This window comes from Equus asinus, chromosome 6, assembly GCF_041296235.1.
Source record: "Equus asinus isolate D_3611 breed Donkey chromosome 6, EquAss-T2T_v2, whole genome shotgun sequence".
In the NCBI taxonomy this organism is placed as follows: Eukaryota; Metazoa; Chordata; class Mammalia; order Perissodactyla; family Equidae; genus Equus; species Equus asinus.
In genome coordinates, this window is record NC_091795.1 from 27,920,133 (window position 1) to 27,947,653 (window position 27,521).

General features: G+C 38.0%; 1 long non-coding RNA gene across 1 annotated transcript; it reads left to right on the forward strand.

Moving 5' to 3' along the window:
- Positions 1-20,442: 20,442 nt before the first annotated feature.
- LOC106838637 (uncharacterized) lies at positions 20,443-25,088 on the forward strand. The gene is made up of 2 exons (XR_006529409.2): positions 20,443-20,692; positions 24,560-25,088. It is a non-coding gene; the product is annotated as an uncharacterized lncRNA (long non-coding RNA).
- The last annotated feature ends 2,433 nt before the right edge of the window (positions 25,089-27,521 follow it).

The following is a 27,521-nucleotide window of genomic DNA, read 5'->3' on the forward strand; positions in this document are numbered from 1 at the left end:
CCGTGTTGTTGTGTGTGTCAGTGGTTCATTCTTTACATTGCTGAGTAGTAGTCCACCTAGGCTGTACCATAATTTGCCTATATAGTTACCAGTTAAAAGACATTTAGCTGTTTCAAATTTATGACTATTAATAATAAGCTTGCTGTAAACATTTGAGTACAGGATTTTGTGTGAATACAGGGTTTCATTTCTCTTGGGTAAATACCTATTAATGGACTGCTGAGTCATAAGGTAGGTGTAGGCTTAAGTTTATAAGAAATAGCCCAACTCTTTTCCAAAGTGGATGTGCCATTTTGCATCCCCATCAGCAAGGCCTGCGCTTCCAGTCGCTCAGGCAGGCTTTGCCACTTTACTGTCTTTGGTGACGTATCTGTTCAAATTTTTAGCTAAGTTTTTATAGGAGTGTTTGTTTTCTCATTATTGACTGTGAGAGATTTTTGTATAGTCTACATACAATTCCTCTCTCACATTTGTGTTTTATGAGTATTTTTTCCAAGTATGTGGTTTGTCTTTCCATTTTCTTACTATGTCTTTTGAAGAGCAGAGGTTAAATTTCAATGAAGTCTAGTTTGTATTTTTTTTCTTTCCTTTTCTGGATCATTCAACACTTGCTTTAATTTTTCTGATTATTATTGTTGTTTTATCTCAATTTGGTTTCTCCCTGTTCTTATTTTTTCACAAATTTTTAATTGAATTCACATATTTGGGGGGAAGGAAGCAAAGTATAAACAGACCAACTTGTGCACAGATTCTAGAGTCATCTTGACTTGCTGAGAAAGGAAATTAGCTCTTTTAGGTTAACTGTCTTATTTTACATTTCATGACATCATAAGGATGCGGATATTACAGGTTTCTTAAATAATAATATTTAAGTTCAAAAAATAAGTAATTTGTCTACAATCACACAGGAAAGGATTCTAATATGGGTTGGCCCACTGAGAGGATCTGTATTATTTCTATATGTCATATTCCACACCCCTCCTTAAAGTTATTTTATATAACCTAAATTAATTTAAGTTAAAATATAATTTTACTTGTTGAATAAAAAGTTTATCATTGATAAAATTTTGCCTATTGTTATACTCAGAAAATACCTTAAACTATGCAGCTCTTTCTAAAGATTGACCCAGACCAACTAAAAATGGTGGTCTTTATGAAATCAAAGTCCAAAATAATTGGTAAAAGTATAGGTAGTGGAGGGGCTGGCCCCGTGGCAGAGTGGTTAAGTTCGCGCGCTCCGCTGCAGGCGGCCCAGTGTTTCGTTGGTTCAAATCCTGGGCGCGGACATGGCACTGCTCATCAGACCACGCTGAGGCAGCGTCCCACATGCCACAACTAGAAGGACCCACAACGAAGAAGATATAACTATGTACCGGGGGGCTTTGGGGAGAAAAAGGGGAAAATAAAATCTTTAAAAAAAAAAAAGTATAGGTAGTGGATAGATAGATAGATATTAAAAATACAGATATAGGTATAGGAGCTAGAGAGATAGAGGTAGAGGTAGAGAGAAAGAAAGAGAAAGAGAGAGAGAGAGAGAGACCAAAATGTTTATACAGGTTTAAAGAGTTTACAGGTTTATGGCGGCTTTGTTTTATTTTACTGTTCTACCAAATTCTCTATAAAGCCTTTATAAATCACTTATAATTTTTAAAATAATTTAAGATTGTTAAATGCTTAATTATAGCATAAAGGTTAAAGGGGGAAAAACATTAAAAATAACTAAAACTAATTTAATATGGTAATAAACTAACAATATAAAAAGAGAGAATTAGGGGCTGGCCCCGTGGCATAGTGGTTAAGTTTTGCACACACCACTTTGACACCCCAGGGTTCACCAGTTCGGATCCTGGGTCTGGACCTACACATTGCTCATCGAGCCGTGCTGTGGCAGCATATGACATACAAAATGGAGGAAGATTGGCACAGATGTTATCTTAGGGCCAATCTTCCTCACCAAAAAAAGAGAAAAAAACAAGAAAAAAGAGATAATTTGTGACAACAAAAACACAGAAGAGGAGGAGGAAAAGAACAAAACTTGTGTAAGCAAATTAAGATGCTCTCAGCAGAAAAAAGACTATCTTGTCTATGAGACATTTTATACAGATTTCATGATTACCACAAAACAAAAATCTAGAGCAGAGTCACAAGACATAATAAAGAGGAAACAGAGAAACACATCACAGAAAACTGCCAAAGTGAGGAGTAGACAGAAACGTAAGGGAAAAGAAACAATGGACATATGTAACAACCAGAAAACGTAGGATAAAATGGCAACATCAAGTCCTCATATATCAATAATCACTCTACATGTAAATGGATTGAATTCACAAATCAAAAGATGCAGAGTGACTGGATGTATTAAAAAACAAGACCCAACAATATGCTGCCTCCAGGAAACACATCTCAGCTCTAAAGACAAACATAGGCTCACAGTGAAGGGATGGAAATGATACTCCAAGTTAATGGCAACTAAGAGGAAGTGGGTGTAGCCATACATAAATCAGACAAAATACACTTCAAGCCAAAAAGGGTAACAAGAGACAAAGGTAGATATTATATAAAAATAAAGGGGACAATCCATCAAGAAGACATAACATTTATTAGTATACATGTACCTAACACAGGAGCACCAAACTATATAAAGCAGCTATTAATAGACATAAAGAGAGAAACTGACAATGAGACAATAATAGTAGGGGACTTTAATACCCCACTTACACCAGTGAATAGATCATCCAGACAGAAAATCAGCAAGAAAACATTGCTCTTAAATGATACATTAGACCAGATGGACTTTATAGCTATATATAGAATATTCCATCCAAAAGCAACAGAATACACATTCTTCTCAAGTAAACATGGAACAGTCTCAAAAAATAGACCATATATTGGAAAACAAAACAAGTCTCAAAAATTTAGAGAGATTAAAATCATGTCAAGCATCTTTTCTGACCACAAAGGTATGAAAGTGCAAATCAACTACAACAAAAAACTAGAACATTAGAGGCCAGCCTAGTGGGGTAGTAGTTAAGTTCACATGCTCCACTTGGGCAGCGTGGGGTTCTCAGGTTTGGATCCTGGGGATGGACCTACCAACACTCATCAAGCCATGCTGTGGCAGCATCCCACATACAAAACAGAGAAAGATTGGCAACAGATGTTAGCTCAAGGCCAATCTTCCTCACACACACAAAAAAACTAGAAAATTAACAAGTATGTGTAGACAACATGCTGCTAAACAACTATTGGATCAATGAAGAAATCAAAGGAGAAATAAAAAAATACCTCAAGACAATTGAAAAAGAAAATATGTCATATCAAAATCTGTGGGATGCAGCAAAAGTGGTATCAAGAGGGAAATATACAGCAATAGAGACCTACCTCAAGAAACAAGAAAAATGTCAAATAAACAATCTAACACTATACCTAAAGTAACTAGAAAAGAAGAATAAACAAAGCCCAAAGTCAGGAGAAGGAAGGAAATAGTAAAGATCAGACCATAAATAAATAAAAAGACAGTAGAAAAGATCAATGAAAGTAAGAGCAGGTTCTTTGAAAAGATAAACAAAACTGACAAAACTTTAGCCAGACTCACCAAGAAAAGAGAGAAGGCTCAAATAAATAAAATCAGAAATGAAAGAAGAAATTACAATGGCCACCTCAGAAATACAAAAGATTATAAGAGAATACTGTGAAAAGCTATATGCCAACAACTTGGATAAACTAGAAGAAATGGATAAATTCTTAGAATCATACAACCTCCATGACTGAACCATGAAAAAATAGACAATCTGAATAGACCTGTCACAAATAAGGAGATTGAAACAGTAATCAAAAACCTCCCAAAATACAAAAGTCCAGGACCAGATGGCTTCTGTCTTGAATTCTGCCAAACATTAAAAGGAGGTTTAATATCTATCCTTCTCAAACTCTTCCAAAAAATTGAAGAGGAGAGGAGACTTCCTAATTCATTCTACGATGCCAACATTACCCTGATACCAAAACCAGGCAAGGACAACACACAAAAGGAAAATTACAGACCAATATCTCTGATGAACATACATGTGAAAATTCTCAAAAAAATACTAGAAAATTGCATATAATACCTTAAAAGGATCATACATCATTTCAAGTGAAATTTATTCTGGGGATGCAACGATGGTTCAACATCCATAAATCAATCAGCGTGATACACCACATAAGCAAAATGAAAAATAAAAATCCTATCATCTCAATAGATGTAAAAAAAGCATTTAACAGATTCAACATTCATTTGTGATAAAAATTATGAATAAAATGGATATAGAAGGAAAGTATACCGACATAATAAAGGTCATATATGACAAACCCACAGCCAAAATCATACTCAACAAGTGAAAAACTGAAAACAATTTCTCTAAGAGCAGGAATAAGTCAAGCATGCCCACTCTTGCCACTTTTATTCAACATAGCATTGGGAGTTCTAGCCAGAGAAAGTGGGCAGGAAAAAGAAAAAAGGCATCCAAATTGGAAAGGAAGAAGTAAGGTTGTCACTATTTGTGGATGACATGATTTTACATATAGAAAACCCTAAAGACTCCACAAAAAAATCTACTAGAAATAACAAAAGAATACAGTAAAGTTGCAGGATATAATATACCAAAAAAATGTGGTCTTTCTATACACTAACAACTATCACAAAGAGAAATTAAGAATAAAATCCCATTTACAATCACAACAAAAACAATAAAATAACTAGGAATAAGTTTAACCAAAGAGGTGAAAGACCTGTACACTGAAAACCATAACACATTACTGAAAGAAATCGAAGATAAGAATGAAATAGAAAGATATTCCATGCTTATGGATTGGAAGAATTAATCTTGTTAAAATGTCTATATTAATATTGAATCTACAGATTCAATGCAATCCCTATCAAAATTCCAATAAATTTTCCACAGAAATAGAAAAAACAGACCTAAAATTAGACTGGAACCACAAAAGACCCTGAATAGCCAAAGCGATCCTGAGAAAAAGGAATAAAACCAGAGGTATCACACTCCCTGATTTCCAAAATATACTACAAGCTATAGTACCAAAACTTTGTGGTATGGGTGGGAAAACAGACACACAGAATAATGGAATAGAACTGAGGGCCCAGAAATAAACCCACACATCTAAGAACAACTAATTTACAACAAAGTAGCCAAGAACACACAATGGAAAAAGAAAAAGTTTAATAAATGGTGTTGGGAAAACTGAGAAGCTACATACAAAGAATGAAATTAGACCACTGTCTTACACCATACACAAAAAATTAACTCAAAATGGATTAAAAACTTAAATGTAAGACCTGAAATCATAAAACTTCTAGAAGAAAACACAGGCAGTATGCTCTTTGACATTAGTCTTGACAGTACATTTTGGAATATAATTCCTCAGGAAAGGGAAACAGAAGAAAAAATAAACGAAAGGGACTACATCAAACTAAAAGCCTTCACCACAGCAAAGGAAACCATCAACAAAATGAAAAGCTGTTCTCCCCTAACAATGGGGAGAAGATATTTGCAAATCATATGTCCAATAAGGGATTAATAGCCAAAATACATAAAGAATTCATACAACTCAACAAGACAAAACAAACAAACAACATTATTAAAAAAATGGGCAGAGTATTTGAATAGACATTTTTCCAAAGAAGATATACAGATGACCAACAGGCACATGAAAAGATGTTCAGCATCATTAGTTATAAGGGAAATGCAGATCGAATGAGATATCACTTCATGCCTATCAGAATGACTATCATTAAAAAGACAAGAAATACTAGTGTTGGAGAAGACGTGGAGAAAAGAGAACTCTTGTATGCTACTGGTGGGAATGTAAACTAGTGCAGCCACTAAGGAAAACAGCATGGAGATTCCTCAAAAAATTAAGAGTAGAACTACCATGTGATCCAACTATTCCAGTTTTAGGTGTTCATCCAGAGAATACAAAAACACTACTTCAAAAAAATATATACATCCATATGTTCATTGCAGCATTATTTACAAAGGCCAAAATGTGGAAACAACCTAAGTGCCCATTGACAGATCAATGGATGCAATAGAATACTACTCAGCATGAAAAAGATGAAATCTTGCCATTTGTGACAGCGTGGATGGACCTTGAGAGTACTACGCTAAGTGAAATAAGTCAGACGGAGAAAGACAAATACTATATGATTTCATTCATATGTGGAATATAAAAAATGAGATAAAATACACGGACAAAAAAAGCACAACAAAAACAAACTCATAGAAGCAGACAACAGATTGATGGTTACCAGAGGGGAACGGGGGTGAGAGGAGGGCAAAATGAGTAAAGGGGCCAATTGTATGGTGACGGATGGAAACTAGATTTTTGGTGGTGAGCATGCTGTAGTCTATACAGATGTTGAATGATAATGTTGTACACCTGAAACTTATATAATGTTATAAATCAATGTTACCTCAATAAAAATAATATAAGATTGCTCCATACTTACTTTTTTGCTCTGTCTTATCATGACCTTTTGTCTAAAAGCAATAAAATCTGCTCTGGCTTGTAGTATCTTTGCTTTTGTTACCCAGAGACCTCAATGATCCCTTGAAAGGCTCAGGCTTGTGCAGGCTTGTTGGCCACCACACTGCCATCTATTGACAGAATTTCATAACTGCACCCTGATTTTAGTGTATGGTGAATCACAACCAGCAAGGTGACACTGCTTCCTTTTAGTTATTTTCATTTTAATGTTTATAGAAAGGGTCAACCATGTACAAAGATACAGAAAACACACACACATTAGAATATTTTGAAGCTAATCCATTAAGAATTTCACTACATTTCTGATAAAGATCTTTTTTTAAATAAGCACCATGCTACTATGATACAGAATTAAAAGTAAGTCTCTAATCTTACCTAATATCCAATTTCTCTTCAAATTTCTTTGATTGTCTCTAAACACTGTGGTTACAGTAAATTTGCTTAAATCAAGGTCCACATCCAGATAAATGCATGGTTAAGTTTTATCAAAACCTCAAAAAAAATCCCTATTTTTAAAAAAATTGTCCAGGGAGTAGGAAAAGAGGGCAAATTACCATTATTTAGAAACATAAGTCATATCATGTCAGGATAATCTTGAAACCAAAACAAAGACTAAACACGAAGAAAGATAGAAACCAAACTCACTTCTAATCCTCAATGCAAAACTCTAAGAGAAATCTCAGAAAGCTGCATCAGTTAGAATTTCACTTGGAGAGAACAGATTAGTGGCTACCAGAGGGGATGGAGTTTTAGGGATGATCATAAGAGATAAAGGGGCACATATATGTGGTGACTGACAAATAATAATGTACAACTGAAATTTCACAGTGTTATAAACTATTATGACCTCAATAATAATAAAACAAAACAATTTTTTTAGTGTTCTGTCTTTCTAGGCTGCCCCTTCCCTGGCCCTTTGCCTAGAGAGAGCCAGCATGTTTTAGGGCTCTGTGCCCATTTGTGTTTCCAGATTGCCAACTTCTCCAGCAATTAATCTGTGATATATGAGGCAAACAATAAACCCAGGCAGTTTTCTGTCATTTTTCAGGTCACAACATCCCTATATGGTCTGACTTACTCTCCACCTGTTTTAGATTACTCAGGCTGCTGAAACAGAGTACCACAAATTGGATGGCTTAAACAACAGAAATGTATCCTTTCCCAGTTCTAGAGGCCAGAAGCTCCAAATCGAAGTGTGGACAGAGCCCTGCTCCCCCTGAAACATGCGGGGGAGAATCAATCCTTCCCTTCCTCATCCTAGCTTCGAGTGGCAGCTGTCAATCCTTGGCGTTCCTTGGTTTGCAGCTCCATCTCTTCAGGGTCAGCCCGTGTCTTCACCTGCCCTTCTTCCACCTAGGTGTGTGTCCAAATTTCCCTCTTCTTCTAAAATCACCAGTTATGTTGGATTAGGGACCCACCCTACTCTAGCATGACCTCACCTTAATTTAATTAATTATACCTGCAACAACCGTATTTCCAAACTGTCACATTCTGAGGTCCTGGGGATTGGGACTTCAACATATCTTTTGGGGGGAACATAATTTAACCCATAACATCCCTTTTCAGCGTTTCCTCTATTTTCTTTTTTCTGTACATATCATGCCTAGGGTTTTTAGTTGTACTTAGTGAGAGGGATAGGGAAAAGTACTTCTCTTCCATATTTTGGGAGCAGAAGTCACCTAGTATATTTTTTTAATTTTGAAAAACATTTAAAAAAACCCAACAGCAGCAATAAAACAAGGAACTGGAATTAGCTTTAGGTGAAAATTTTAATGGTCCAAATATACACTCAAAGTATGCTTAACCAGAGAAGACATCAGAATATGCAGGGGTTTTAATAATTTATATTTATAATTACTCATATAGTAAAAGTGAAGGCATCTTACACTCACTAAGCACCTATTTTTTCTTGACAAGATGGCAAATCCCCTTCCTGGGAGGGAGTCAAGACAGTGGTGTAGGCAGGCTCTGAATTCACCTCCTCCCATGAACACAACCAAGTTACAACTATTTTTTGGAAAAATTACCCCTGAAGAGGACTGAAAACTGGATAAAAAGAACTCCTGCAACTCCTGATGGAGTCAGTAGAGGCAGAAATTCTTGTCTGGAGAGAAAAAAGCCACCTTTGTGAGCCATGGAACTTCACAGCTGGCTGTCCAGGAGCAATCCTAAAGTACACAGCATTCCCTGGAGGAGTGGGGCACCTGAGCAAGGGAGCATTACCACTGTAAGCATCATTCAGACTCAGCACAACTATGGAGAAGAGTCTCATAATATCTGGCTTTACTGGCTATTAACTACAATGGGGAATAACCCCAGAAAAGCTATCAGATATAAGCAGAAAAAAGCCAGCTTTTAAAGGGTGCACACACAAATTTACCCATTTTGAGGAGCAACCTAAAATCACCAGAAAGTAAGGCATACAACCCTTTGGTGAAAAGACACTCACCTGGTAAGCTCTGGGTGCATCTTGGTGAGAGATGAGACATCTCCAGGGACCGAGACATAGGCAACAGCCATTGTTGTGATCTAGTACAGGCATAATGACATAGACTGTGCCAGATGCCATTGGAGTTCTTCACCTGGCCTATCAGCCCAGGGTCTGTCCTGCCCCCTAGAGCACAGATTCAACTCAGTTAAGGTAGCAGATCAACCACCTGTGAAGATAATATGAAGGTCAAAAGTACTAAAATTACCTATTTCAATGATAAGAGGTTATCACAATAAATGATAAGAGGAATACACAAAAAATAAGAGGTTTGATATGATATAAAAAACATAAAATGTGGGACAAAAGGAGTAAAAAGTAGTGCTTTTAGAAAGAGGTCAAACTAAAGAGACCATCAACTTCATATAGAATGCTATATATGTAGGTTTTTATATATGAACCTCATGGTAATCACAAACCAGAAACCTATAATAAATATGCAAAAAATTAAGAGAAAGGACCCAAAACATAACACTAAAGAAAACCATCAAACCACAAGGGAAGAGAACAAGAGAAGAAGGAACAGAGAAGAAATATTAAAACACCCAGAAAAAAAGGAACAAAATGTCAGTAAGTACATACTTATCAATAACAACTTTAAATGTTAATGGATTAAATGCTTCAATCAAAAGGCATAGGGTGGCCGACTGGATAAAAAACAAGACCCATGTATATGCTACATACAAGAGACACACTTCAGACCTAAAGACACTCACAAACTGAAAGTGAAGGGATGGAAAAAGATACTCCATGCAAATGGAAAAAGAAAAGAAAGCAGGAGTAGCAATACTTATATCAGACAAAATAGACCTTAAAACAAAAACTGTAAAAAGAGACAAAGAAGGGCACTACGTAATGACAAAGGAAATGATTCAACAAGAGGATATAACATTAAATGTCCATGCACTCAACATAGGAGCACCTGAATATATAAAGCAATTATTAACAGACATAAAAGGAGAAATAGACAGTAACACAATGATAGCAGGGTAATTTAACATTCCACTTACACCAATGGATAGAATATCCAGACAGAAGATCAATAAGGAAACATTGGCCTTAACCAACACATTAGACCACATAGACTCAGTTGATATATATACAACATTCCATCCAAAAACCAAATAATACACATCCTTTCAAGTGCACATGGAACATTCTCCAGGACTGAGCACATATTAGGCCACAAAACAAGTGTCAATAAGTTTAAGAAGATTGAAGTAATACCAAGCATCTTTCTGACCAGTAGAAATCAACTACAGGAAGAAAATCAGAAAAGCCACAAATATGTGGAGATTATACAAAATACTACTGAACAACGATTGGGCCAATGAAGAAATCAGAGGAGAAATCAAAAAATACCTGGAGACAAATGAAAATGAAAATACAACTTGCCGAAATCTATGGAATACAGCAAAAGCAGTTCTAAGAGGGAAGTCTATAGCAATAGAGGCCTACCTCAACAAATAAGAAAAAACCCAAATAAACAATCTAACAGTGCACCTAAAGGAACTGGAAAAAGAAGAACAAACATAGCCTTAAATCAGTAGGAGGAAGGAAATAATAAAAATAAGGGTAGAAATAAATGAAATAGAGACTAAAAAAAATACAAAAAATCAAAGAAACCAAGAGGTGGCTCTCTGAAAGGACAAAAAAATTGACAAACCTTTAGCTAGACTCACCAAGACACAAAGAGAGAAGGCTCAAATAAATAAAATCAGAAATGAAAAAGGAGAAATTACAACAGACACATCAGAAATACAAAACACTATAAGAGAATACTACAAAAACTATACGCCAACAAACTGGATAATCTAGAAGAAATGGATCAATTCTTAGAATCATACAACCTTCCAAAACTGAATCAAGAAAAAATAGAGAATTTGAATAGACCAATCACTAGTAAGGAGATTGAAACAGTAATCAAAAACCTCCCCAAAAATAAAAGTCCAGGACCAGATGGCTTCCCTGGTGAATTCTACCAAACAGTCAAAGAAGACTTAATACCTATCCTTCTCAAACTCTTCCAAAAAAATTGAAGAGGAGGGGAGGCTTCCTAACTCATTCTATGAAGTCAACATTACCCTGATACCAAAACCATAAAAGGACAATACAAAAAAAGAAAATTGCAGGCCAATATCACTGATAAACATCAATGCAAAAATCCTCAACAAAAATACTAACAAATCGAATACAACAATACATTAAAAAGATCATACACCATGATCAAGCGGGACTTATTCCAGAGTGTCAAGGATGGTCAACATCCACAAATCAATCAACATGATACACCACATTAACAAAATGAAGAATAAAAATCACATGATCATCTCAATAGATGCAGAGAAAGCATTTGACAAGATACAGCATCCATTTGTGATAAAAAACTCTGAATAAAATGGGTGTAGAAGGAAAGTATCTCAACATAATACAAGTCATATATGAAAAACCCACAGGTAATATCATTCTCAATGGAGAAAAACTGAAAGCTATCCCTTTAAGAACAGAAACTAGACAAGAATACCCACTTTCACCACTCTTACTTAACATAGTATTGAAATTCTTAGCCAGAGCAATCAGGCAAGAAAAAGAAATAAAAGGGATCCAAATTAGAAAAGACAAAGTGAAACTGTCACTATTTGCAGATGATATAATTTTATATATAGAAAACCCTAAAGAATCTACTAAAAAACTTTTAGAAATAATAAATGAATACACTCAAGTTGCAGAATGCAAAATCAACATACAAAAATCAGTTGTGTTTCTATACACTAACAACGAAGCAGCAGAAAGAGAAATTAAGAATATAATCCCATTTACAATTTCAACAAAAAGAATAAAATATCTAGGAAGAAACTTAACCTAAGAGGTGAAAGATCTGTACACCAAAAATTATAAAACATTGTTGAAATTGAAAGAATTTGAAAAAAAATTGAAAGAATTTCAAAAACTTGAAGAAGACACAAAGAAATGGGAAGATATTCCATGCTCTTGGATTGGAAGAATTAAAATGGCTAAAATGTCTGTATTTCCTAAAGCAATCTACAGATTCAATGAAATCACTATTAAGTTCCAAAGACGTTTTTCACAGAAATAGAGCAAAGAATCCTAAAATTTATACACAACACCAAAAGACCCTGAAAAGTCAAAGGAATCCTGAGAAAAAAGGAACAAAGCTGGAGGTATCACCTTCCCTCATTTCAAAATATCCTACAAAGCCATAGTAACCAAAACAGCATGGTACTGGCACAAAAACAGGCTCACAGATCAACAGAACAGAACTGAGAGCCCAGAAATAAACCCACACATTTTTGGACCGCTAATTTTCAACAAGGAAGCCAAAAACATACAATGGAGAAAGGAAAGTCTCTTGAATAAACGGTGTTGGGAAAATTGGACAGCCACATGCAAAAGAATGAAACTAGACCACTATCTTACACCATACACAAAAACTAACTCAAAATGGATTAAAGACTTGAATGTAAAACCTGGAACCATTAAACTTCTAGAGGAAAACATAGGTAGCATGCTCTTTGACATCGGTCTTAGCAGCATATTTTCAAGTACCATGTCTGACCAGGCAAGGGAAACAATAGAAAAAAATAAACAACTGGGACTACAGCAAACTAAAAAGCTTCTGCACAGCAAAGAAAAGCATCAACAAACGAAAAGACAACCTAACATTTGGGAGCATATATTTGCAAACCATATATCTGATAAGGAGTTAATATCCAAAATATATAAAGAGCTCATACAACTCAACAATGAAAAAACTAACAACCCAATTAAAAAATGGGCAAAAGATCTGAACAGACATTTTCCCCAAGAAGATATACAGATGGTCATCAAGCACATGAAGGATGTTCAACATCACTAACTATCAGGGAAATGCAAATCAAAACTACAATGAGATATCACCTCCCTCCAGTAAGCATGGCTATAACTAGTAAGACAGGAAATAGTAAGTGTTGGAGAGGATGTGGAGAGAAGGGAACCCTCATACACTGCTGGTGGGAGTGCAAACTGGGGCAGTCACTATGGAAAACAGTTTGGAGATTCCTCAAAAAATTAAAAATAGATCTACCAAATGATCCAGCTATTCTACTGCTGGGTATTTATCCAAAGAACATGAAAACACGAACGCATAAAGTTAAATGCACTTGTATGTTCATTGCAGCATTATTCACAAAAGCCAAGACTTGGAAGCAACCCAGGCGCCCATCAAGGGATGAATGGATAAAGGTGTGGTATATATACATAATGGAATCTACTCAGCCGTAAGAAACGATAAAATCCAGCCATTTGTGACAACATGGATGGACCTTCAGAGCATTACGCTAGGTGAAATAAGTCAGAGAGAAAAGGTTAAATACTATATGATCTCACTGTAAGTAGAAGATAAGAACAACAACCAACAAACACATAACAACAGAGATTGGATTGGTGGTTACCAAAGGGGAAGGGGGGAGGAAGGAGGGTAAAAGGTTTGATTAGGCTCATGTGTGTGGTGATGGATTGTAATTAGTCTTTGGGTAAGAACATTTCATTCTATCTAATAACAGCAACTGACCAGACTGTTCCTGCTTTAAAGAGTATTTGAGAGTGAGAATGAACATAAATTAGAGGCTTTGAGGCACTGCCCTTCCAGCAACATTGATCGCTCTAGGTAAGACATGACCCTCCCCAGCTTCCCCACCTCCAGCACTGCCAGAGCCTCTCTCAGCTGCTACCGATCCCTGAGTCCCCTCCTTAAGTCCCAGGCCCACCATCGCCTCTCCTTAGGAAAATTGGCAGCCGCAATACCCAATGCCTTGCTCCTATGGTTCCCAAAACATATTCACAAAAACAAATCAATCTGATAAACATATTTCCCACAGTCTTGGCTCATCGATCTTATAATTGATCATATTGTTATATACCATCCATCATATTTGATTTTGTCCCTGGAAGTGCTCTTTACTCTAATTCTATTTTTCTGATATTACATGTTGTGCCTCCCTCAGTTAGCAGTTGCCTGACTTATCTTCATTCATTGCATTAGTTGTTCCAACCGTTTTATGTATTTGTTTTAGATAGATCTCATGTAAACAGCACATAGCTGAATTTGTGTGTTTTATTCACTCTTCTTTGTCTTTCAATTGTGAGATTTTTTCCGTTTATATTGTCAAGGTATAAATTTTTCAGAAAATTAAAATAAAGTTCTCATGAATATATATTATGAGCATGTGTCAAAGATTTATTTAACTTATTAATGACAGGACCAGATGACAAAGCTGGTGCAAAGGAGGATTTATATCTACACGCACGCACGCACACACGTATCTATCAATGATGGGATAAGATTGTTAAATAAGGTGCAAAACTGGTTAATGTCCTACAGAGCAATAAAACCATAAGCATTGGGGTTAGACTCTCACTAATATTGGACAATGCAAAGGTAAGAAAGCTCAAAAGTCAGGGCCTACTTGAGAGGAGAGTTCAGAGGAACCTGAGTAGAATTTGATCAAGGAGAGAAACTTTGTCAATAGTCATCTTTTTGCCTTATTTTCAAATTTTGGATCATTTAACATTTATTAAACACAACTAGAAGGACCTGCAACTAAGATAGACAACTGTGTATGGGGGGTTTGGAAAGACAAAGCAGGAAAAAAAAAAAAGAAGAAGAAGAAGAAGAAGATTGGCAACAGTTGTTAGCTCAGGTGCCAATCTTTAAAAAACAAAAATTTATTACGGTTTTTGACTTTTCTATTTGGACATAGTCCCTCCATCTTATTTTGTATTTATATTTATCATACTTTCCTCTTATATTTTTATTTCCTTTCCCTGAATTTTGCTAGATTAGTTTAGTTTTCTTTGTCCATTTTTTTTTCTTATGGTGGCTTGGGAGATTTTTATCCCACTGCTATTGAATGCCTGTTAAATTTACCCATTTTCATTTCCATCATTATTCATATGGCCTAAAGGGTGAGCACCAAGCTCAGTCGAGATGGATCTCTTCCACTGTCTACCCATCCCGTCTCCAGTCCCATCTCTGATAACTCTGAGGTGTGATTTTTCTAGGACTTTGTGGGGAAAACACACTGCTTAAGGGCCTCTCTTATTTTTGCAATGGAATGGAAGATTCTAGATTCCAGTTTCTCCATTAATTCAATCACATAATTTAAATCTTTGAGGTTTTACACAAAATTTTTTTTATGTTAATAAGGCCCTTCATGATCCTCCAACCATGAAATAAATTTTTTCCCATTTTTATATTTCTTCCATCATTGCAAAAGGGATTTTGAGAGAGTGATGAACAGACACGTCCATCACTTATATTCAACTTACCCAAATTATTTCTTGATTCAACCTGTTAGGTTTTGTTTTGCTTTGTTTGTTTGTTTGTTTTCCTGTCCCCCTGCCCTCTCCCTGCCCTCCTCTTAGGTCTGCAACTCTAGATCTCAGCCAGGATGATCCGGACAAATAGGGGCTAGAGGGTGGACAGGGACAGGGATGATCGTGCTGCTTCTTTCCCAGCACCAGACTAATGGCCCTTAAATGTGTATGCAGATGAGGATGAGAGGGAGAGCCAGGAGCCAGCCCAGTTCAATTCCATTTAGAACACAAAGGAGCCAATTAAAGAAGGTCCAGGTTAAGATTATGGGTTAAACCCATACATTCTACCACAATATCCCTGTGCTTAAAAACAAAAACAAAAAAATCTAAACTACAAAAAAATTTTAAGAGTATTATTTTACAGAAATAATCCTAGAAGGACAGGAAGAGCAGGGCAGGAGGCAACAGCAGCAAAAGATTCAGTTGAGTGGTAACCAACTTAACTGATCCATGAAGCTGAACAGAAACACTAATGGAACTAGAAAGCAGAGGGAGATGGAAACCCTTCTGAAACGGGATGGAGATATTCACATTGAAGGCACGAGGCAGTGTCCAGCAGTGGGTAGGAAATGTCTACAGCCCAGACCCTACCCAAGACGAACAAGACTGCGGGAGTTGGGGAGACAAGGTTGGCAGGGGAGGTGCAAGATGCTCAGTGCCGGGCTTCAAACCAGCAGGGAGCAGAGTAGAGTGTCCATGTGTAATCTGAGGACTTTGACACCAGAAAGGGCAAAAAGTGTGAAGACCCAGTCCTGAATTCATGGATTTCACAAGTGCATTCTGAGCTAGCCTAATCACAGTAGCTGTCCATGATGGGTTTCTCTGCAGTAGGAAGGGGGAGGACGCAGGGTTGAATGCCAAAAACTGTAGACAGACGGAGCGGGTCAGGGAACTCTAGGGGGACCTCATCACTTGTGGAAAGCCAGCCAGAAACCACGACACTCAATATGTAAATCTCCGTGGCTGAGCCTCTTCAAGGGTAATAAACCCCAACACAGTTGCTGCTGTTCTCTCTTTCACTCTAGGAAGCCAAAAAATACCTGCAGCCTTAATGTCCTCTTGGAAACAAGATGAGTGCCTACATTTTCCTCAGCAGGACCAGAATCTGGGGGCATGTTTATGGCACATGCATTCGCACATGGTTGAGCAAAGGACTTTGCTTCTCCCAGCACATCTTTCTTCAGAGATGATTGGAAACAGACACAGCTCCAAAGCAGCAAAGGAGCAGCGATTTCTCAAGTGACCTCCTCTGTCTCCCTCTTGCCCAGCTAAAGGGGCCACACTTGCCCCTTGGGGATTCAGAACAGACATTTGCTTGTGGCATTCCAGCCTGAAGACTAGCTATTGATCAGGTTCTAAGCACCACCGAATGTGGACTCCAGAATTTCCTCCTCACCTTGTGGGATAGCAGCTTAAGTCAAGTACAAATGACATACATTATGATCCTAAGGAGGAGCCAAGCTGAAGTAAAAAGAATCACCTACCTTGGACTCTACCATGATTGATGAGCTGGAAAAAAATATTGAACTGCAGGCTTCAAGATGGATTATCAGACACCAGTATTCCAGAACCAGGTAAGGAAACCACCATTCCTCAAACCTTGTAAAGAGCAAAATTGTGCTGTCGTGTCTCAGACACACTGGGTGACTTACTCTATGTTACTGGTGTGAGGCAGACCTCTCCAAAGAGGTGGGTTAATTATGATAAATAAAAATCAAAAATGCTGTTTCTTGAAATGTTAGACCTGAGGAACATTGATAAGATAGCTTATCAATAGTTTTCAGAATGATTTATACATGTGCATTTAGTGTTGGCCTCTCTCTCTCTCTCTTTTTCTCTCTGTCTCCTCCACGCAGTTTAGAATTTATTCTAAGAATCTAACTTTGCTGGGGGCCAAATGGGAAGCAGTTTCAGTGATGAGTTTGTTGGAATGCTCCCCCAAAATTTCTGTGTCCATCACTCTTATACATTAAATCCAAGAATATCTCAGACCAATTTATGGACGCTGCCTTTCCTCACTAAATCAATCTTATCAAGGTCCATCATGGACACTTTGTAGAATGGTAGATCCTGGCAGAGCCTCACAGATGATTCTGAGACATCTTTTGCCTTCAAATAATGAGCCACACACATATTAAGGATCTCAACCACTCCTCAGTGATCCATTTTATGTTACAACAAACATCACAACGACCATTCTTACCAATCACTACTGTGTGTGATCAATAAAATAGTTTTTGCCACAATGCTTCTTATGATAATTATCTTTTATTAGTAGCAAACACTGCTTTATAACAGTCATTCAATTGCACTCTTCACATTAGATCTCCAATTTACTCACTTAGGAACATACATCCCTGTACAGCCATGTCATCTTTTTCATTCCCATTTTCCAGCCCCTACATCACCCCACATCTCCTACATTTATAAAAGAGTGTCTCCTATACAGATGTAGGAAAGTTTTTTCACATTCTTGATTTAAAGATTATAGAAAAGTATTTAATTGAGCAAGAAAACTCAAGAATATGTATATATCATTTTAAAGTTATATTTATATATTTAATATGAATATGGAGACTCCTACTAGGCAACATCAGAGTTTATTTTTCATCAAAATTGGTAACAGCCTTATTGTTTCTGAAAACCACAAAATGAATGTATTCATATAACTTAAAAAATCAAATACCCTACAATATACGGAAGAGTAGAAAGAGAAAGTATTATTGCTCCTACTCCTTCCACAACAACACACCTCCATAATCCCAGGAGATAACTACTGAGCAGAGTTTATTGTATTTCCTTCAGGAATTAGCCTGTATTGAATCCATATATATTCAATTAAAATGGGACCATAATATCATACAATACATAGCGTTCAGTGGCCTGTATTTTCACAATCACATTCCATGTGACTATATATAAACTTATTTCATCCTTTTATTGGCTGCATTGTGCTCCATTGCAAAGCTCATAATTAGTTTAACCAAATTCCTATTGATGAAGATTTCAGCTATTTTTCATTTTTTCACCTTTTAAACAATATTTCAATGAGCAGACTTGTATACACAGTTATCACACTCCTACTCATTTCCAACCCTAGAACAGTCGATGAGGTTTCCTGTTCCTTCCCCCACCCCAGCATTTATCTGCCATGCATGCTGCTTCCATTGGTGGACTTTACTCCCAGTGTCAATTAAGTGTGTGGGCCCTGAGTTCAAATCCCATCTCTGCCACTCACTGTTATGAACAAGTTACTTAACATATCTGCACCCAGGTTTCCTATTCTACAAAATAGGGGATAATATTAGTTTCTAGTTCCTAGATTTAGGGGGATAACTAAATGTGGTGATCTACATATAATGTCCAGCACTTTATAAGTGCTCAATAAATGTCAGCTATTACCATTGGTATTGCCTGTATCTCTGCAAAGAGAATCACTTTCTAGCCTCTTTAGGATCCATGCTGGCTATGTCCCCAGTCAAGTATTTTGCACATTTAATTTCCACTTGCCAGTTTCTCTCTTCTCTCTACCTCCAACTTGATTCCATTCTCTCCTCATCTTCAGGTGAGATCCACTGCTGATTTTACTATTCAAGGCAACTAGCAAAGCTCCCAGGGACAGAATCAAGAGAACTTACCCCTAATCTTCAGAATTACAATTACAATGTCTCCTGTAAAACTTACTATTGCAGTGGTCAGTATTATATTGGTCTACTATAATTTATCAGCTCTGATCTATTATTGATTTTCAACTATTTATTGTTGGGTGTTTTTTTTCATTGATTCTGCAAGTGTTTGTTGAGCATTTGCCAAGTGAAGATACTGGACTAGGCTTTCCAAATACAAGACAATGAAACATCAGTTTACAATCCAGAAATACTCTGACAGCAGATAAAAGCAATTAGGCGTCCTAGGCCCAAAGATCTGCCTCCGTACTCTGCAAACTGGGTCACTTGCTGGGGGCTAATCCAAGCAAAAGCCTCTTGAGTTGAGTCTTGAGCAAAGGTGTTTCCAAGCAGAGGGAGAGCTTTGTAAAAGCCAGAGGCCATAGGAGATCAGTAAGGAGTCTAGGATGGTGGGAGCAATGTATGCTATGGTGGGAGCAATGTATGCTGAAGCAGGGTTAGGAGGTTAAGAGGGAAACAAGATTGCAATAAGTGAAGCTGGACTCAAAACAAAATGAGGTCGTCAGTGTCCTTGATGGTATTACTACGGAAACACCATGGCCCACCATGATTTCCTGGTAGCTCCAGAGACAGCATTCACCTGGTTCAGCTTAATGTGATGTGGCGGGTACCCATCTGAGCTCTACCTGTCCTATGACAATAGACAATAAATCAAGTACAGTCTACTTTTCTACTCTCTTGATCTTTGTTTTCATTTCATATGTCATCTCTAGCTTAATTCCAAAGTACATTTCAAAGTAAGACATGGGCTTTGATTTGATATACATTTAGTCTCCATTTTTTGAAACAACTTCTTAGCAAAGGAGAGGTTCAAATATGGAGACATTCTTTAATTACTATTCACTGAGAGAAGCCAAAGAGTTCCATAATTACATGGAATGAGGTTTATCATTTGCAAAAGCCCCCCATTCCAGGAGAAGCCATAAAGAAGTTGCAATTTTTTCAATTTATGTGTCTTTCTTTGTAATTTACATTCAACCTACTTTCCAAAGAAAGTAAATAAATAAATAAGAAGTAGCCTAGATGTGGTAGATTGCTAAAGAAAGGGACCATCAGGCCACAGACATAAACAGGTTGTCTTCTAGAATTTTAGATCTCACCGAAGAAAACATTCTCTGTCAGGGAAGGCCCAGGGCTTCCGCACCTGCTTGACGAGGGAGCGAAGCTTCAGCAGCTGACTGGGGGCTCCGTGGTGGACGTTCGGTGCCGGGACCAAGCTGGAAATCAAACGTGAGTAAACTCCAACCTTTCCTTCCTCGGTTGTCTTTGTCTTGTGGTCTCTGTGTCTATGAAGTAATCTATAAGATGACTCTGAAACCAGGATCTGACATCCTCTGGGGAAAAGAGAAAGATAAAGGTTCTAGACAAACTTGAGACTTGATTGCACATTTTCTGTGAAGGACAAGATTTAGTCACTGGGTGAAAATAACCTGTTTCGGTGATAAGTTCAGGAGAAATTTACTGGGGAGCACAGTCAGATGTTAGGAACAGAGCCTTGCTTAATTGTCAGAGAGGAAAACTCAGTTTTTGTAAGACGGGGAAGTTAAGAGAAACCACTGTGTATATACGTTCGGCCAAGGGACCAAGCTGGAGATCAAACGTGAGTAGTTCTTTCAACCGATTCTTTGCTGTTTCTGTCTAATTGGTTTGCTTTTTGTTCCTTTTTGTGTGTTTTCAATAGTTAGATGTCAGGGATAAAACAAATGTCATTCCCAGATTAGGGGCAGAGAAGGGAAAATTGTTCCACAGAAGGCTAGCTGACAGCTAATTTTTAAAGGGTTTCCAAATCAAAATCACTTACTTGGGGCAGGGGCTAGCCTGCCATTTAGGGCAGGTTTTGTAGAGGTGGAAGTTAAGTAGTCGCTGTGGTTCACTTTCGGCCAAGGGACCAAACTGGAGATCAAACGTGAGTACACTTTGCTCAATTACTTGCGAGGTTTTTGTCTCATTGTATCATTTGTGCAAGTTTGTGACATTTTGGTTAAATGAGCCATTCTGGTGACCCAGAAGTAAACAGTAGAAAACTAGAAAATAGCCAACTTTTAAGCTGAGCAAACAGACAAATTGTTGAGTTTGTGAGGAGAGTAGGATTTGTGGGGAGCGTGGGGACGAAATAGCTGGCTTTTCTCAGAATTAGCCTTGCCCACATGATTGGCTTCGGAAGGAGGTTTTTGTTGCCGGGTCAGAGTTAGATCCCTCACTGTGGCTTACGTTCGGCCAGGGGACCAAGCTGGAGATCAAACATAAGTGCACTTTTCTAATCCCTTTTCTTCTCGAGTTGTGAAATTTTGATGTTTTCATGTTTGGGATATGAGTTGAGGCCAATTCTGAAGAAAATGGGACTCTTCTGAAAGTCAGATGGGTAAGGGACTCAAAATCAGTTCGTCTCAAGGAAGAGAATAGAGCTAGTTAGTCTGACGTGGCCAGATTTTCTCTATCCACCAATCGAATGAGGTTAGCAGCAAAAAGAGGTTCTTGCTGAGGGGAAAGTAATTCAGCTAATACTGGATCACCTTTGGTGAAGGGACGCGTCTGGACATTAAAAGTAAGTAATTTTTCTCTATTGCCTTCCAAAATTTGGGTTTAAATGTCAGTATTTTAGAGGTTTAAGTATGAGTTTTGTGGAAATAGGTAAATGGGAGCATTTCAGATTTATCATCAGTTTCAAAAGTTAAACTCAGCTCCAAAATGGATTCGTAGACAAAAAGATTAATTTAATCTAAACTGAATGAGTCAAAGGAAAAAAAAATTAGTGTAAATGAGAAAGGAACCTTTGCAGCTCTAAAGAACAGAAGTGAACTAAATTTCATTCAGTTTTGCCAAATATTGTATTGATTTTTGCTCGTTGTGTATGATACAGAAAAGTAGAGAAATGTATTTCTTAGTCTGATTTCTCTCTTCTGTCCAATAAATTATTTTATAAGATAATAAGAATAAACAGGATGCACTGAAAAATCAGTGAGAAGTTAGAAAAGTATACCTTTTTGCCACGTAAAAGATGCAGCTTAATTGATAGTGAGGAGCAATGTCATTTTTAGAGTCTAAAATGAGTGATAAACTGTCAATATTCAGAACTTCCTCACAGATTTTATATCTTGGCAGATATCTCCTTTTTTTAAACCCAATTTCTATATTAGACTAAACTTGAAATTATCTTTTATAAAGGCGGTTATTCCCAAAAGCTGAGTTTTGAAGAAATTTGTTTAAATGAAGAAAAATAAAATAATTGCATTTTTTTCATGTTTATACACATGTAGAAAAATAGGAAACATTTTAATATGTTCTTTGATTTCTCTCAGTTATTACTTGGCCATGTTTTTATACCGCCAAGGAGGCCATGGCTCAGCTAGCATGGTCTGTAGACCTCATGGCGATCTTTTTTCGTGACTGAATGACTTTCGTGGCCAGGCCACAATGCTCGTGTGGCAGAGCGCACAGCCGCTAAAGGCTATGGCAACTCTGCGTTAGCCCGCTGCAGTCCGCTGTGGCCCACTTTCCCGCCACAGTGATACAAATAATGTCACTAACGGAAGAGAATAGAACTGTGGTGGGCACTGAGCTAACACAGGGAAAACAGAGGGAAGCCTGATTTATTAGAGATTTCAGAAATTAAACGCACATTCATTATTACAACCTCTTAATGGAAATTCCATTAAGGGACGACAAAGAATTTAAAGCTATTTTTTTCAGTGATCTGTAACTATTTCAATATCCTCTCATCAAATGTATTTAAATAATAAAAGCTCAATTCAAAGGAAAGAAGTGTACATAACTCTTTCTGAGTAAAATCTCCACCAGCAAAAATCTAATTTAAGGTCATCTGGCCACTCGCGTTTTGATCAATTAGCTTTTACTGAGTTCATATTAAATACCATTAAGGTAAATTAACTGACAAAAAATAAGATAAATCTATGATACATTTTTAATTTTAAAAAATTTAATGGCTTGAGTAGGATTATATTTCAGTTGTACAAAATATCTAATCATATATAAATACCATTAATAAAAACTTGATATAAACATATTTTCCAATGCCTTCACTCTGTGATAGAAAATTTTTATCTGAGTATTCAAATCTCATACTCTCTAAAATAGTTTAGTAATTTGTTGTTTACTTCAGCTGACTTCAAAAGTGATGCTTCAGAAAGATTACTTTTGGTCTCCAGCAATTTGACAGGACTGTTTTTGGGCTGTTTTAAGACTCTTTCAAAACTCAGAATTATTTAAACCATTTAAGTAGAGAAACTATTTTAGGGCCTTTTAAAAAACTCTTTTAACGAATTTTAAATTCCATTAAAAGCTCCGAAGATGTCTTGCAAGAACTTCTGTATCAAATATACTAATTGTTTAATATTTTAATGAAGGATAGAAAATTTAAAGCTGTCAAGGATTCTGCCAGATAGGAGTAGCCTCATAGAATATTTCTCCTCCATCTTTTTCTAGAATTTACATTATTTTGCAGCCAAGATTATTTTATAAAATTCTCTGGAAAAAAGTTGGTAATGAAGGTTAAAAGAGAAGAAAATATCAAAACATAAAAAGTTCGGTATCTTATGTTGAACTGCTTGGTTAACATGGAGCTTAGCTTTATAAAAATCTGTTCGCTTATTAGCTGACTTTTCGCAGCAAAGGATTCTTGATTTGTTATTTTCACTCTTCTTCTCTGACATGGGGGTTTGAATGCCCATAGAGGGGGATTTCCAGGAGGACACCTGGCAGCTGCTCTAAGTCAGAAGTGAAGCTGGCCGGTTCCTCCTAGGCAGGTGGCCAAAATTACAGTTGACTCGTCCTGGTCTGGCTGAACATTGCCCCATGGGGTGACAGCCCTCAGACCAGGGCTCAGGTCTCCCACTGAGGCCCTTGTGAGGGATGAGAGAGTTGCTGGCCTGATCACAGAGAATGAAGGGGCTAACCCCAACCTGGGCACAGACTCAGGGCTTGGGGCCCACTCTGCAGGGTGGATCTGACCCCAACAAACCCAAAGGAAGCTCAGGAAGGGGAAGGCAGCCTGATGTCACTGCACAGTCCTAGGAGAGCCGCAGGGGAAATTATCTTCTATGTAGAGAGGCCAAGACTTGTTCTCACTTCTAAACTCTGAGGGGTCAGATGAAAGGGTCTTTGTTTCTTTGCCTGAAGCACTGTGTTTACTGCAGGAGACAGGGAACATGGTTAGAGGAAAGAAAGGTGAAGTCAGAAAAGCATGCAAAAAGCCCTTAGAACTGCTGCAAAGAGTTCAAACACAATAGTTTAGAACTCTCTTAAGGGGTAGGGGCTAGAGAAAAAACTCAAAATCATGGAGATTATAAATATCCTTCCTGGCCTTCCTCAATGCTACAATTACATAGAATAAGCATGCTGCTCTCTGTACGTCTGTCTCCTCTGGGCTCTGGGCTTGCCCACAAACAATGCACTCAAGTGGAGAACTTCCCTGTAACTTAAACAACCTTCTCTGTGCTTCCTTCCTCAGGGGCTGATGCTAAGCCATCTGCCTTCATCTTCCCACCCTCTTCTGAGGAGTTAAACCTTGGAAATGCCTCTGTCATGTGCTTGGTGTATGGCTTCTACCCCAGTGGAGTCACTATCAACTGGAAAGTGGATAGTCTTCCCATAACCAGTAGCATCCAGAGCAGTCTGACGGAGCAGGACAGCAAGGACAACACCTACAGCCTCAGCAGCACCCTGACGCTGACCAAAGCAGACTATGAAGCTCATAATATCTATGCCTGCGAGGTCTCCCACAAGACCCTGAGCTCCCCCCTGGTCAAGAGCTTCAAAAGGCAAGATTGTTAGAGAGGCCGGCCCACCAGGCCCATCACCTGAGCCTCAGTCCCAGCCTCCCTTCTCCTCCCTCAGGCCTTGGCCCATTTCCGAGAGACCTACCCTCACTGCAGTCCTCCAGCCCCTCTCCCCACTTCACCCCCCTCCCCCTCTTTGGCTTTAATCATGCTAATATTTGGGGGAAAATGAAAAACTAAAGTGAATCTTTGCACCTGTGATTTCTCTCTCCTGTCTGATTTAATGGTTGTTATATATTGATTGTCTAATTACCCAGTTTACCTTCTAAGGAACTAAATACTGAGTTGCTAAAAAATACACCATCATTTATAAAGTTCTTCACCCTCTGTTCTACCCTACCCTGCTGTCCTCTACAAGACGCTCCTCCATGAAACCCATGAGCCACCTAGCCTCATACCCCGCTGCCCAGGGCTGTGGTAGGAGAAGCGTGCTTCAGCAGGCCCTCAGAGTCGTTTTAAGGGTGACAGTTCTTACAATCACACATATTCTTTGACCTAGTTGAATCTAATTTACTGAAAGCAAATTTTTCAAAAGAAGGAAACATCTATAAAGAGACTCATTCACTGCAACATTATATAAAATAAAACAATGCAAACAATCTAGATGAACAAGCAATAGGGAAATGTTTAAGCCCATTATGGCACTTCAACTTAATGGACTATGACGCCTTCATTATATTTTTAAACATGTGTTGAGGGTCTTCTATCTACCAAAGACCATACTGAGCACTTTCCACAACCTAATTTACTTCTCACTACAATGTAAAGTTAAAAAATGTTCATTAAGATGTTGAGCAGGTTCTGGGGCTGGCCCCGTGGCCAAGCTGTTAAGTTCTCGCACTTTGCTTTGGCAGCCCAGGGTTCACTGATTCGGATCCTGGGCACGGCCTACACACTGCTCATCAAGCCATGCTGTGGCAGCATCCCACATAGAAGAACTAGAATGACCTACAACTAGGATATACAACTACGTACTGGGGCTTTGGGGAGAAAAAAAAAGAAGAGGGACATTGGCAACAGATGTTAGCTCAGGGCCAATCTTCTTCACCAAAAAAAGCATACCTTTAATAAAAAAAAAATGCTGAGCAGGTTCTATAAAGCTGAGAGACGTTCATACGCTCTAACCCAGCAACCCTACTCCTAGATGACTCTGTTCCGGTCCACCAAAAAGCTTATGCAAGAATTTTCAGAACAGCTTCATTTATAGCCAAAAACTGGAAATAACCCAAATGTCCACCATCAGTTCAATGGGCCATTAAATTGTAGTATGTTTACACGTGGGGATGCTATTCAATAAGGAGAATTAAAAAACTACAACCGTCCCCAGCAACATAGATGAGTCTTGTAAACATGACAATAAGCAAAAGAAACTAAACACAAAAGATATGTTCTATATATTTTCATCTATATAAAATCAAAACCGGGTAAAGGTAAAATCAGAAATTGGGATGGGGATTATTGTGGCTGGGAGGGGGGTGAGGTAATGCCTAGGAGGAGACGAGAAGGAGCTTCTGGGGGTTTGGTAATATAACGTAGGCCACTTTGTGAAAATTTACTGAGCTGTACAATTTTGTTCTGTGCACTTGTCTGTATATATATTCTACTTCAAAATAAGTTCACATCAAGAAATATCTTGTACCAAATTTACAGATAAAAGAGGCTAAGAGGAATAAGTAATAGGTCAAGGCCACATAGCTGGTAAGTGGTGGGCCCAGGATCAAATCCCTGTCTAACTCTGCCCTCTTGAAACCTGTACAATTCTGCCTTTCAGCACTTAAGGTGCTGCACAGAACAGAGGGTCACACACAATACCTTCCCCAGGTCTCTCCCTCCATCTGGCTAACTGGAGCATATGAATATAGAAATGGAATGGAACAGACCTCAGCAAGGGGACAAAGGGCAGAATTAATCTGACCCAGTTGTTGGGAACCCAAGTACAAAGGTTGTACATTTGGGAAGAAGGGAATGGAGAGTTTGTATAAAACCAACTTTGACTCACCCACTTCCCTTCTGTGTGGGCTCCCTGGCCCTTGCCCTCTCATCTACTAATGTATCCAACAAACATCTCCTGAACACCTTTCTCATCCTACACTCTGAAGGAGGTACAGAAATAACTAAGACTGTGGCTTTTCCCTCAATTAACTTATAATCCAGTTTTCCTATTTTCTTCCTTTCCCTTGTCAGTACTGGAACAGTGGGAAAAGACAGTCATGGAAAAACTGGGTAGGGAGACCACATTGACATTCTACCTTCCGAGAATATTCATTAGCATCAAGTCTTTGAAACTTTGGAGGGCTGAGGAGAGTTCTCAAAGACTCAATAATGTCCCTTTAAATGATATAAACTTGCTCACCCATCCCTGGGGGTGAAATTCAACAATCAAGGGCTCTCTAATCAGGCCCTGAATCCAAAGCAAGGCTCTTCTCATAAAGCAAAACTCTGAAGCCAGACTTACCAGGACCCAAGGATGTAAAGACAGGTGTTATGGCTTGAATTGTGTCCCTTAAAAAGATATACTCAAGTCCCAACTCCTGGTATCCATACATGTGACCTCACTGGGAATAGGGTCTTTGGAGAGCTAATCAAATTAAGATGAGGTCACACCAAAATCCTGGTGAAGATGCAGTGAAACTG